Consider the following 13,672-nt stretch of genomic DNA (forward strand, 5'->3'; position numbering starts at 1 on the left):
ACGCTAAATATTCTTGAAATATTCATAAAATATTCCTAAAATCCTCAAAAAACATTCCAAGAATACTCTAAAATATTTCGAATATTTACGGTATGTAAAAGAAACATTCAAATGTCGGTTAAAAATTTCATTTGTATATCATTACATATGGTATTCCGAGAATGTTCCATATATATTTCATATATATTCCGCAAAATTATAATTTTTTCAAAAATTCCAGGTCAGGAGGTCGTCCGTGAATCAGTTTTTAAACAAAATAAACAAAATTTTACTTTGGAAAACATATTTAATGTATTTTCACCTTGGAGCCCAATTTTGGAGCTCACTTTACAGACAAAGTGTTGCGCTCCTTATATTCTCTCCCAGGTGATTCTTGTTTCCGAGTAAATGCTCGTCGCCGCGGCCCTCTGTCAGCGGAAATGTGTATTGCTCACTCGCTAGCAATTTTCATGAAATATACAAGAAGTATTCACACAATATTCTCAATATTTCATCGACATTTGCACATTCTGTAACGATTCTTTTACTGTTCCGGAACATTCCGTACATTGGTAATACGAATCGAACTTTCTGTGAATATTTAGCGTTAGCTGGGTGGTACGTTTATCTTACTGTTCAATTGAAAAACTTCATCAAATATTAGATGTACAATTTTCACATATTCATAATATGTAAAGAAAGAAAAAAATGATTTAAAGCGCTATTCTATGATACACATAGGAATATACAATAAGCATTACAATCGAATAAAACATTAATATTACTGTTGTTTTTATATTTTTATCGGCGTATTGATTCAACGGTGAATTCTCTCGTTCTGACGTTATTCTCGTCGGGCCGTATTGTAGGTACAACGAGTACATATATTTTATCCGGCAGCGCCTTCGAGGGCATCGAAGCGGGTCGAATCCAAAAGTGGAGAATACCGTTGGCCGCGGGAAAAAGGTACGATGCCGGATGAATCGAATGACGGGGACGCGTACATAGGTCGATGGTAAAAATGCTGGAATTTACGGGGGTATATCCACCTTTCTTTTCGGTCCTGCTCTCTCCGTTGCGTATATGTCAGTCCCTACCAACCAACACTCCTACAAATGTCCCACGAGAATCTATCCATTCTACACAAACTGTGATTCGCGAATCTACCAATTTATTTGCTGTACCTGGTCAGTAACCAGCCGAATGTGACGCGAAAAATTCGCTTAACTCTCTCGTGCTCGATGGTCTCGCGTGTATAATAAAAAAAATATAATTATTGACTATCGAACTATTACTTACAGCGATTTGTGTTTATGGAATATAATCTGTGGTCTTTGATCCTTTATACACACATATTTTTAGCTATCTTAAAAAATACATAATGTTTTTAATATTAATTGTTAAATATTGGAAATGATATTTTTTGACGTAGATTTTATATAAAGAGATTTTATATATATATATATATGTACGATCTAGTTAGGAAAAACTTTTACATGGCTAGAAATAAAGTAATAATTAAAGTAACTAGTGAAATCGTTACCGTTACCCTAAAAATGTAACTGCGTTACCATGAACGTCATTCAGAAAAAAATGTAACGTCGTTACCCATTCGTTACCGAAAAAAGTAACTTGTAACGGTAACGACGTTACAAGTAACGCGTTAGGCTAGATCCACAACCTTGCTAAGAGGCCGTAAGTCGTAAGCTTTAAGTTGTATGGTAAGTGACGATATATTGGCCACAGAACTTATGCTTTTAGTAAGAATTAGGTTTTGCTCAATTCGCTTAAGTCTAACGATTAAAACTTAAAGACTGCGCAAAACAATTTAAAGACAGAAATTATTATCACTTAATCTCTTTCGACTTGTGGCTTCTTAAAGCAAGTGTGTGGGCCCTCCCCCCCCTAGCCTTACTTGCCAACCCCGCGAAAAAGTAACAATTCGTTATTTTTTCAACAGTAATGGTAACGCATTACTTTTTAGAATGAGTACCTGGTAACGAGTTATTTTTAACAAAAAGTTATTGTAACGATAACGCATTATTTTTTTAAGGTAACGTTCCTAACTCTGGTAACAACGCACTCTCCAGTTGCACGAAACTGGCATTATGCGAGCGGCACTTTTTAAGAAGTTATAAAAATTCATTGCTGCATTATATCACACACTACCTGGAGTTCGCGGAGGGTTAAAATTGTAGAGTAGACAGTGCGTTAAAAAGATATAGTGTATATACAGGAGAGAAGTAAATGTTTGACAATCTTGCGTTTCGCGGGTTTTCTAGTAAATGTTTCTTTCTACTGAAGGAAACATACATTTACCTATATTTTATACCAAATTTTTTAATATTTACCTTTCTCTCTTATAAAACAAAATTATTCGTGATCAGACAGCTATAGAATCTCTAGTGTAATTCTAGAAATTTACTAAAACGCAAGCAAAATCTCTCTCTCCAACAGAAAAAAATCGTATGCCATATAGACTTAATACTGTTTAATTAAAAGAGAATTTTGAAAATGTTATTTAAAAAAATCATAATTGACGAGAGAATTTGCGTCTAGCTCTGATGCAGTATATGTATAAATGTATTACTAATAACAAATTTTTGTATGTGAGTTATTTAATTTTTTTTTTAAATGACGAGTTAAATGATGAGTTTGGATTATCAATTAATCTTACATTACTCCCATAATTTTTTTTAAATGTAATTAGTCTTATGGAATGTTTTTGACACACCAACATTATATCTCAATTTTTATTTTCCCAATTTCCCATTTGTCATTTGTTTATTTTTAAAATTTTTATTGTTCTTTTTGATGATTTACAATTAAATAAAAATTGGTAACATATTTTACACATCTTTTAAATAAATGCAAAAATGTTTTTTTAATTTTAAAACAATTTACGCTATATTATATATGATAATAATGTGTATAAATATCATTCTTATATTTAACGAGTTTATAAAGCCAGAATATATCCTGAACATCCCATGAAAATTATGAAGGATTACTTATTCTATTAAAAACATTATTAAATTTATTATTTATGGAATAAAGTTTTTATTGTTATAATTTTATCATTTCAAAGTACTGGTCAAAGTAAAGTTTTTATAAATATTTAAAAAATTTCTTAGACTTCAAATGAGGTTTTTCATGCAAACAATCTTTTTCTTATTGAATTTTTCCAAAGAAAATGTTACAAAATTCAAAAATTATTTATTATGTATGATCTTTTCTTGTAAGTATCATTCATGGAATTGCGAAAAGTAGAACTTAAGTAGGATTTTAAGACAAGCTTCGAGTTACTCACTTGAATTGCAATTACAATTGTGATATAACGAAATCAAATTGATTATTAAATCTATTTCTTAAACTATATTATTTTAGAGATAAAAGGAATATTATCGATTTTGTTTTGTTTATTAATATTAATAAGATAAAATTAAAAGATAAGTTTTTGAGAGAAAATGTTAGTAATTATTCGGATTAACGGACACCACGCCGATGACTTTGATCTTGACATATGTTGTCATCATGATCCTAAATAAATTTTTTAATAAAAAATATATTTCAATAATGATTTGGCGGAAGATGCGCTCCTAGTATATTTCTGGTATAGGGACATGCTCCTGAGCCACAACGTCGCGCGCGCGATAGGCAACTAGACCGAACCTCGAGCGGTAGTGGGGGGAGCCCGCAGGAATTGGCTCGAAATGTGCAGATTCTTGCGAGCACTGATATACAATATTAAAAACTACTCTATACTTCTTGGCTATATTCGACTTTCCACGTGAAAAGAGATCCATCCCACCTTCCCTTGCTTAGGGGTGAACAACTTTCCACGCGAAAAGAACTCCACCCCCCCCGTTCCCCTCTAGGGCCAAGAGGCGAGAGACTGATTTTTTCCTAAACAGAGGGGAGGTGAAGTGACTTCGCTTTGCGTGGAAAGTCGTACATCTCCAAGCAGGGGGGGAGGAGGTAGGATGAACCTGTTTTTGCGTGGAAAATTATATGCCTGTCACTATATAGCAGAAATAGCAGAAAGACATTATTTTTTAAACTTTTTTTTGTTAATAACTTTTGAACGAACAGTGACCGCCACCTAAAACTTTTGAAGATCACTCAGAGTCATGATCTTGATAACATATGTCAAGGTATAGGTCAATGCCGCGATGTTCATTAATCCGAATAATTATCAAAATGTTTCTTTCTTCTGAAGGAAACGTTTATATTTTACATCAAATTTTTTAACAAAATATCGGACAGAGCGCGGAATACTTCTAAAGTGAGTTATTATGTATAGTATATGTTTTTTGTTCAGATGTAGTACGCAAATGTTATAATGGCGCTTTTTACGTCGAAATATTCGAAATAAATTGCAACTGAAATTACATTTATCTTGTTGCATTTGTTTATACAGGCAATGTATGCTATTTTTCTGTTCGCCTACATTTTCTATGCTTTCCGTTAAAATCTTACTTATTGAAACTGTATATTTAATTGTCAACATAAGAAAATGTCTTAATATGAATAAAAACGAGGCAAATACTTTTTAAAACGTAAGAAACGTAAAACAATAGATTTAATGTGAGACTAGTTTTAATATAAAAGCAAATGCATGTTTGACATTTCGTGCGAATATAATATATCGTTTTAACAACGATTCTTTTTTTATTCAAACTTTGTACTTTGAAATTTCACGAGTAAATATCAAGTAGGTACACTTCTCGTATGTGTAAAGTATATAATGTTTTATATAAATTGCTTATTAAAGAAATGATATTATACTTTTATATGTTTGCCGCCAAGCGGTTTCAAGCAGATTTATTGAGCTCTTGATGCGTTCCAATTCTATTTTAATCCATTTCATTTATTTATGCATTTTGTATTATAGTACCAAATATTTGCTTCCACATCAGGTGAGATAGATAAGTAAAATCAACGATACGGAACGATAGATTATGATTATTTAAGCAAAAATATTAAATATTTCGTATATATATTCGACATGCTGAAGTCGGAGAAAAAAAGCATATATGATGAGCGTATGATGATTTGAAACATTGAGAATGGAATTTTACGTGATATTTTATATCGCGTAATTTTCAAACTTTTATATAAAAATTTACATAAAGCAATTATATTAATGAAATATATCGGAATATACGTAGAACATATCTGACAAAAACAGTAAAGAGCCAAATGCGTTAAGTGGTTTTCGAGGTATCGAAACGCTTAGCCAAATCATTCGCATATTTTTCCAATCGTTCCCATTCGTTTTTGCTGTACGCAATTTCAATATTCCAAACGCGATTTCGTGCTCGCACCACGATGATATAAATGTGAAAAGTTCTCGACCTATGTTTTGCAAAATTTTGTTTCATCATGCGACGGATGTTTTTAACGAAACACTTCTTTTATGCCTGGCATGTAACATGCTCTTTATTCCAAATTGATGCGCTTTAAACTATTATAACGCACTTTTTACATATTACGTTGTGCTTAACTAAGTCGCAATTAACCTTTCTGGTTTTGAGTTATGAAACGCCCTACCGAGCCGCCGAATAAAAATGCTGAATAATTTTCCATCCGCCGCAGTACCTTACTAAGCATAATTTTCACAGCATAGCGTATATGTACAGAGAAATGCAGTTGCTCGGTCATTTCTTACGCGAGTTTTCCACCATCTTTGTTGAAATTACCATTTCAACACGCGCGTTTTTTTGTAGTCCCGAACTCGCCTTTCACGCACACGGTCGACATAATATAATTTCCGCGACATAAATGCAAGAGTCAGCGGATTACTTATACAAGTTTCAGCACTCCAAAGGGCTAACATTTACTTTGTGTCCATTCTCTAAAAACAGTCCATGATTATTTAATAATATATATGAATTATCTTGCTGAAATGGAAAATATATCGCGATGTTGAGATAAATTACATTACGTACAGATGAAAGTTTACGCGTCATATTTCTGTGATAATACGCTACGAGAGGCAACCTTTGTTATCATTTAAGAAAAGAATCTTTTATCTAACTTTCCATCTGTCAGCTATTTCACTTTTACAAAAATTAATTTGTCTTTAAAATCACTTTAACCTTATTTAATTAATCTCTTGAAAATCTTTTGAATCAGTCGTATCTATATTGTCCTTAGCTTAACTTATTAATTAAAAAGAGATAATGGAATACTAATCGCATAATTCACGATTTATTATTCGCATCTATCTATATCACATTTTGCTTTACATTCAAATAGGCTAATATGCACAATAAGGATAATAAAACAATAGAAAATTGGTAGCTTTTGTACAGTTCCACTTTTTAAAGACCTTATTACTTTATATTTTAAGAATATTTTTAACAGTTATGCATATTTATTTGCAACATATGAACTATTCAACGTACCACTAGCGCAATCATTTTCTGATATTAACCATTTATTTTGTAAATGACACAATCAGAATAGTATACGTGTAGCATATATATATCGGTTGAATTTAGTAGCCTTTTTGATTTAATAATGCACTCGATAATTTAAAACCCGTAAAGTTTTTAAAATTAACTCTATACTTTACAGTTCCTATCGATTTATTCGGGTACGCGAGATACGGAGGGGAGGGATTTTTTCCTTTTTTTCTTTTCTCTGTCTAACATCTACCCCCATTGTGCACGAAGATTGGCTTTCCATCGGCAACTTATATGCTATGTTTTTTACAGAACTGTAACAAAACTGAAAGTAGTAAATTTCTCAGGGACAAGTTTCCTCAATAATTGATAAATAAAAAGGTGAAATCGGGATGCTCCAGTGCAGAAAAATTTTCCTAACGATCCCAACTTTTTTCCTTTTATCGTAAAATTTAACTTCTTATTAGTTACTATTATTTATTATATATATATGTACTATTATATATAGTTATTATTTACGTAATTAAAATATTCAATGTGCATGTAAACAACAAATTTATTTACAACAAGTAACAAATTTATTTGAAGAATCATGAATTTTATCCGTTTTCATCACTCTGTAAGTAATCTAGCAAAAGTAAGATAATTGAATCTTGTTCTGCATAGCCAACCAACATTGTAAAGTTAAATTACAAAAACGTCGTAATTACTATTTTATGGCATTATAGCCACTCTTGAAGCAAAGCGTCAAAAGCGGTGTTAAAGTAAAAGAAAGAGCAAAGAAGTTCTAGAATAATTACTATTAATGCTCTTTCTGTCCAATATATCTGCAGGTCCTTTATTCTTGAAAAATATCGCATACGAAAATATATAATATGAAAAACACTATAGTATACGTTACGTATATTGTAGATTTTCCTAGAGTTAGAGGGAACGTTACCTTAAAAAAATAATGCGTTACAGTTACTTTTAAAAATAATTCGTTACTATTAGGGGAAAGTGGGCGAATTGTGCGCACCTAAGGGAAATTTATTGTCCTGGAATGATTTTCCAAGTTCAAAGCAATATAAGTATGGAAATAGAAACTATAAACATTCTTCTACCATTACGTATCCTCATATCGAACAGATTTTCATTCAATAAGATTATATTTAGCAAAAAGGAAAAAACGGAAAAGCGAAAAAATTTCTCGCGTGTTGGGTAATTGTGCGCAAAGCAAAAGTAGTCGTAAGAAATGAATGACTTATGAAATGTTGACGAAGAAATCAGAAAATATATTTATTATATTGCAATATAAATATATTAAATATATTTTAAATATATATTATATTGTATATATAAAGCAAAAATACAAAACTAATATAATAATAATACATATAGATTTTGGCAAAATAAAGTGGCAAAATAAAATAATAATGCAAAGAAAAAATGAAAAAATTAGTGCCAGTCATATAGTGTATGGAAGATGGGTAATTGTGCGCATTTCAAAACGCTTGCGCACAGTTGCCCGCCGCGACCTGACTCGATATGAAATATGATTACTTCAACATTTCTTAACCAAACTTAATAAATAACAGCTCAAAAGACGCACATATAATAACATATTTTAATAACGTATACAACTTTAAACAAACAAATTAAAAATACGAACTTACCACCTTATTTTCTGAATTCTAAAATAACTAGAAAAGATGTGATTTTACTTTTTTGTATTTTTCTGGTTAGCAACGTATTTACATCGTATCTTTTGTAGTTATGTTTTAAGAGGACGCCCTCCTGCGTAAAAATTTTACCACAGTGATGTCTTCATTCATTGGAAAAATATCAAACCAGGATGCGCACAATTACCTGCTGCGTACAGTTCCCTCACTTTCCCCTACTGTATAGTTACTCATTTTAAAAAGTAACGCGTTACCGCTACCGTTACTTTTTCGTTACTTTTCGGGAAATTGTTGAGTTAGCTCCCTCACATATTAATAAAATTAGGCTCATTTGACGGGTTTTTGCACAAAAAACAAATCTGGCAGAAACAATCGTTGGGAGTTAAATTCAACAATTACCGAATTTAAATTAAATAAATGTTTTTAAATCTTTAATGTCATTATTAAAAATGTATTTCAAGATTCTCACTTCCAGTACTAAAAATTCGTAGTATATTGTATGTAATGTGAATTACAAATTTTCAACATTGATACTAACTACTGGAATGCAGTCTACTATAAGATATATAGTATAAAATATAAAATATGTTTTAAGAAATAAAAATGAGAAAACATATGTTTTATAATTATATTTATTACAAATAATAACCTTTCATTATACATAATACAATGTTAAGTTGTAAATATGTATTTGTATACTTACATAAGCATTTAAAAAAATTTTAAGTATTTCACTCATTCGTTATTACGACACAACACTTGGGTAACTAGAAGTACACTTCTAGAGATACAAAAGCGAAACATCTTTCAGCGCCAGCAATATCAAAAGATGATCCAATCCGATCCATTCAATAAAAATTAAAGTAATGATAAAGTAACGACTCTAGAATCGTTATCGTTTCTGTAAAAATATACCGATGTTACCGTTATCGTTAAAGACAGAAAGAAGTAACGAAAAAAATAATGCGTTACTTCCCAACTCTGGATTTTCCTTATAATATTTTTGTATACGATATTTTTCGAGAAGAAAGCCTTTGGCTGTTTTTCATTGCATTCGCGATATAATCGATCGAATTGCAAGCAGGATTAGTTAATTTGCATCACCGTTAATTTGCGTTGCTACCAGCGACTGCTTTGCAACATCATACCGATATTTAAACTGACAAAACCAAAATTCTTTTTTGATAGATTTATATAATAAATGTTATAATGTGTCTACATAATCGTAAATTATTTGCCAATATATAAGTTTCTGAGGACAAGCAATTGTCAGATGCAGAGAAGTTATTTGTATAAAAAAATGTCACATGTGAACATATATAACAAATTAATATATTTCTTAAACATCTTGGGATATAGACTTATTAGCTTAATAACAAATAAAAGAAGTTTTATTAACTTACTATTAAGTTTTTATTTTATGAAAAACGTTTTATTAACATAAAGATATTAGCGTATTAATAATAAACAATGTTTATTAGTATATCATACGCACTAAATTTTCCAAAACAATTAAAAAATACGATAACAAACTTTTTGCCCGCAAAATTCCTTTCAGGCACCACTGTGCGGCGAGTCGATATTTCAAATTAATTGAAAGCGCTTTCCAGTTAGCACCTAGCGTACAGCTATCGTGGGCTATCGTGTCGATAGCCCGCCAATTTATCCATCTCATCGAAAAGGCACGACTTCGCGCTTAAGTCAGGATGCGTTGATGAATATCGGGTTCGGATAGTTATTAATCAAACGAAGCAACGTTGCGATAACGGCCAATATCGATATAGGTATCGATTAAATAGCCTTTCGATAAAGTGTCAATTAGATTTCCGCGCTAAATATTTCTTATTAACGATCTACACTTTATCTTTCGATTAGCTTTATTTTCTGTGATTTTAAATTTGCTGCGAAACAGCTGCAAATTATTCATTAATATATATAAATCCGTTGCTTTTTTTTAAAGTTACTGAAATATTTTTTTAATGTATTTTCTTACATAAAATGTAAAATTTTTATATTCTATCAAAATTAATTTTATTATTGTTTCACGATATCGCACCCATATTATAAAAAATTATATTATTATATAAGAAATATGTAAATTACTACTATATATACAACTTTTTAAATTATTCTACATTTCGTTGAATTTTTGTAAAAATAGTCAGTTAAAATGGAATTTAATAAATTATATAGCAAATTAAATTTATACCTTTGTTCTTAATTTAAATGGAATAAATGTGAAATTAGTGTTTTCCCGTTTGTATTGTAATTGGATATGGTGAGACTAAGTGTCCCCGTTTAAGCCTTTCGCATTATCATACTAATATCGCCCCAAGCCAACGTCAGTTATCAACTCGTAGTTGTATTTACTGAGACTCCCTATACCGAATGCCTGTAAGGCACGACTAAATTATGTACCGGCCAATACGTTAATGTCTTTCGCATAGCGCATATAGAAAATGCGACCTTAAATTTTATGCTAATAAGCGGTGCGCAATATTAACATATTCGTAATATCTACGTTAGCGCGCATCATGTATATCTAAAGAAAACATATACTACAATCTCTTAATTATTGCATCAATTAATTCGGGTCACGCGATCGAACCGTGTTAAAGGACTGACTTCCTGTTTAAATTATCTATCTCCTGTTAAGGTAAAATCTAATATCCTCCTCGTCCCATGACCAGAACGGAATATGACATCAATCACTCTAGAATTATTAAATTATATTCAAATTTTCACGCGTGCACTAAGCTACGGGGGTTTTGCGTAACTAATGGTAATATTAGGTTATCATCGGATCATTACGTATCATTGCGAGAATATGATGTGCGTTCGTAAATTCTATTATAATTAGACCAAGAGATATAATAGACTATGTAACAGAAATCCTCGATTTCTATATACGCTCTATATATTTCCTGTTTAGTAAAAATCTCGTATGTAGTGTGCGTGCGTGCGTGCGTGCGTGCGTGCGTGTGTGTATGTGTGTGTGTTTATGTGTGTATATATATATGTATGTATACAGGGTGTTAGTTAAGTATGTTGCCATACTCAACAGAGCGATTTTTTGGTTTATTTCAAGTAAAAAAGTCCACATAAACAAATATCCTAAACGACTTAGTTTCCGAAATAAAAAAATTTAACGTGTAGTAATAATCTGTTTATTTGACAGAAATATAGCTTGAACTAGTCAAAAACTAGTCAAAAACAGAAAAAACAAAAACAGGCTTCAGTTCTTCTGATGAAATAAAACAATTAGATGAATTGTTGAAAATGTCCACCTTGCGCCATGATACATCCATCGAGCTTTCTTCTCAAAGATTGACATATACGCTCAGAAAAAGATCAGAACTGAAGTCTATTTTTGATTTTGTGACTTTGAGTTTGACTTTGTCACTTTGTTTATGGTTGTGCGAATGGTAACTCATGTGAAGCAAAGCATATTTATGCAGGAAGATATCTCCAACGCAATTTACCGTTTCGTCAAACATTTGCGAACATTCACCTGTATTTCGGAAACTAAGCTGTTTAGGACACATGTTTATATGGAATACTTGAAATAAATCAAAGAATCGCTCTGTTGAATATGACAACATACTTAACTAACACTTTGTATATATGTATGTATATATGTTTGCCATCGAAGACAGTTCGCCAAGTAATATCCTAATATCCATATTTGGCATGCCCAAATTGGATGAATAAAGACCTGAGACCATCGGAAACTAAATTAAATTTATAGATTTGAATATTAATCTTTGACAAAACATACACATACACACACTCTCTCTCTCTCTCCCTTTCTCTCTCTCCTCTCTCCCTAATTGTGAAAAATTGTTGATATCGAACTCGAGAAGTGTAAGAAATGATCTTTGAAAAATCCTAGAACCTCATAAAACAACTATTCTCTCCCCATAGACAACCAGGTAAATGTTCGGGCTTCTTATTCGTTTTTTCGATCGTTAAACGAACTGGAATAGATAAATTGGTATGTTTGTAGAACCACCATGTGTTTACCTCACGTAAAAACATGTTTTCGATTAATCATGCAATATTATGCGTATATATATATATATATATGTTTATCAGTTTTTGAGCTTTATTTCTCTATTAAAAGATATAATTTTTACTTGTCTACAGAATATTTACCGCCAAAATCTGCATATAATAGCGTTTTTTATTGACAGAACTAGTGTGTGATGCCCTCAGTGCACTATAAAGCCGTTGTACACAAATCGACGTAAAGATGTATGTTTAATAAAAATGAGTTAAACCGCGAAATCTCCCCAATACATTTTATTATTCTATTTGATAAAACATATTTTAGGTATTTTATTAATTGAGTTATTTTATTTTTACGTTCAGATTAGAGTAGTGTACACCAGCTTTAATGTGCATTGAGTTCTGCCAATGAAAAATGCTATAATATTCTATTAGTATCAGGAAAAAAAAGCAATGAAAAAGTAACAACTCGTTATATTTTGAGTGATGGTAACGATAACGAGTTACTTTTGGAAATCAATAACGAGTAACGGTAACGAATTACTTTTTAGGGAAAAGAACGGTAATGGTAACGAGTTATTTTTATGAGGTAATGTTGCCAATTCTGCTTTTTCGTTATTTTTCGAGAAATTATTGAGTTAGCTCCATTAAATGTTGATAAAATTAGGTTCATTCGATGCGTTTTTGCACAAAAAATGCTGAAACTGGTAGAAACAATCGTTGGAAGTTAAATTCAACAATTACCGAATTTAAATTAAATACTGTTTTTAAACTTTAATGTCATTATTAAAAATGTATTTCAAAATTCATTTCCAGTACTGAAAATATATAGTATATATGTAACATGAATTACAAATTTTCAACTCTGATAGTAACTACTGGAATGCAGTCTAAGATATATGTATAAGATATAAAATATTTTTTAAGAAATAAAAATGAGAAAGCAAACATTTTATAATTATATTTATTGCAAATAATAACCTTTTATTGTATATAATATAATGTTAAATTGTAAATATATATTTGTATGCTTACACAAGTATTTAAAAAAATTTTAAATATTTCGCTCATTTGTTATAACGACATAATTCGGGTAATTAAAAGTACACTTCTAGATACACAAAGGCGAAACATCTTTCAGCGCTAGCAATATCGAAATATGATCCAATCCGACCCACCCAAAAAAATTAAAGTAACGATATTCTCGATGATGGGGAGCTCACTATGACAAGATAACTTTTATTCACAGTTTATATATGTTAGTTTGTGTTGTCTCTAAAGAAGGCTCAAAAGTGAGCTGAAACATGTAAGCGCGTTTAGTACAATAAAGAAGTTTTACGCTTTATATATATACAGGGTGTTTCCAAATTAAATGGCAAAACTTCGGGAGCGTGTAGAGGAGTAAAAAACTAAGAAAAAAAGTCCTATAGACATATGCTCCTTTTTGCTTTGTTTCGCAGGAAATCACGAAAAAAGAAAAAAATATATTTAATTTATTATTTTAATTATTTTATTTATAAACTTTTTAATGAAGATTTTGTTCGAAATGTGCACCTCTTGCAGCAATACAAGCATTGCATCTGTCAAACACGGCTCTTGTAGCAGCCAGGCACT

At 31.0% G+C, this 13,672-nt stretch overlaps 1 long non-coding RNA gene across 1 annotated transcript in view; it reads left to right on the forward strand.

Annotated features, from left to right (window-relative positions):
* Window positions 1-525: 525 nt before the first annotated feature.
* LOC108727481 (uncharacterized) overlaps window positions 526-13,672 on the forward strand; it is a 20,781-nt gene continuing 7,634 nt past the window's right edge. Inside the window, exon 1 of the long non-coding RNA XR_001936849.1 lies at window positions 526-594. This is a non-coding gene — a long non-coding RNA (uncharacterized lncRNA). The remainder of the gene's footprint in view (window positions 595-13,672) is intronic.

This window comes from Mycetomoellerius zeteki, unplaced genomic scaffold (assembly GCF_001594055.1).
Source record: "Mycetomoellerius zeteki isolate Tzet28-1 unplaced genomic scaffold, Tzet1.0 scaffold498, whole genome shotgun sequence".
Taxonomy (NCBI): domain Eukaryota; kingdom Metazoa; phylum Arthropoda; class Insecta; order Hymenoptera; family Formicidae; genus Mycetomoellerius; species Mycetomoellerius zeteki.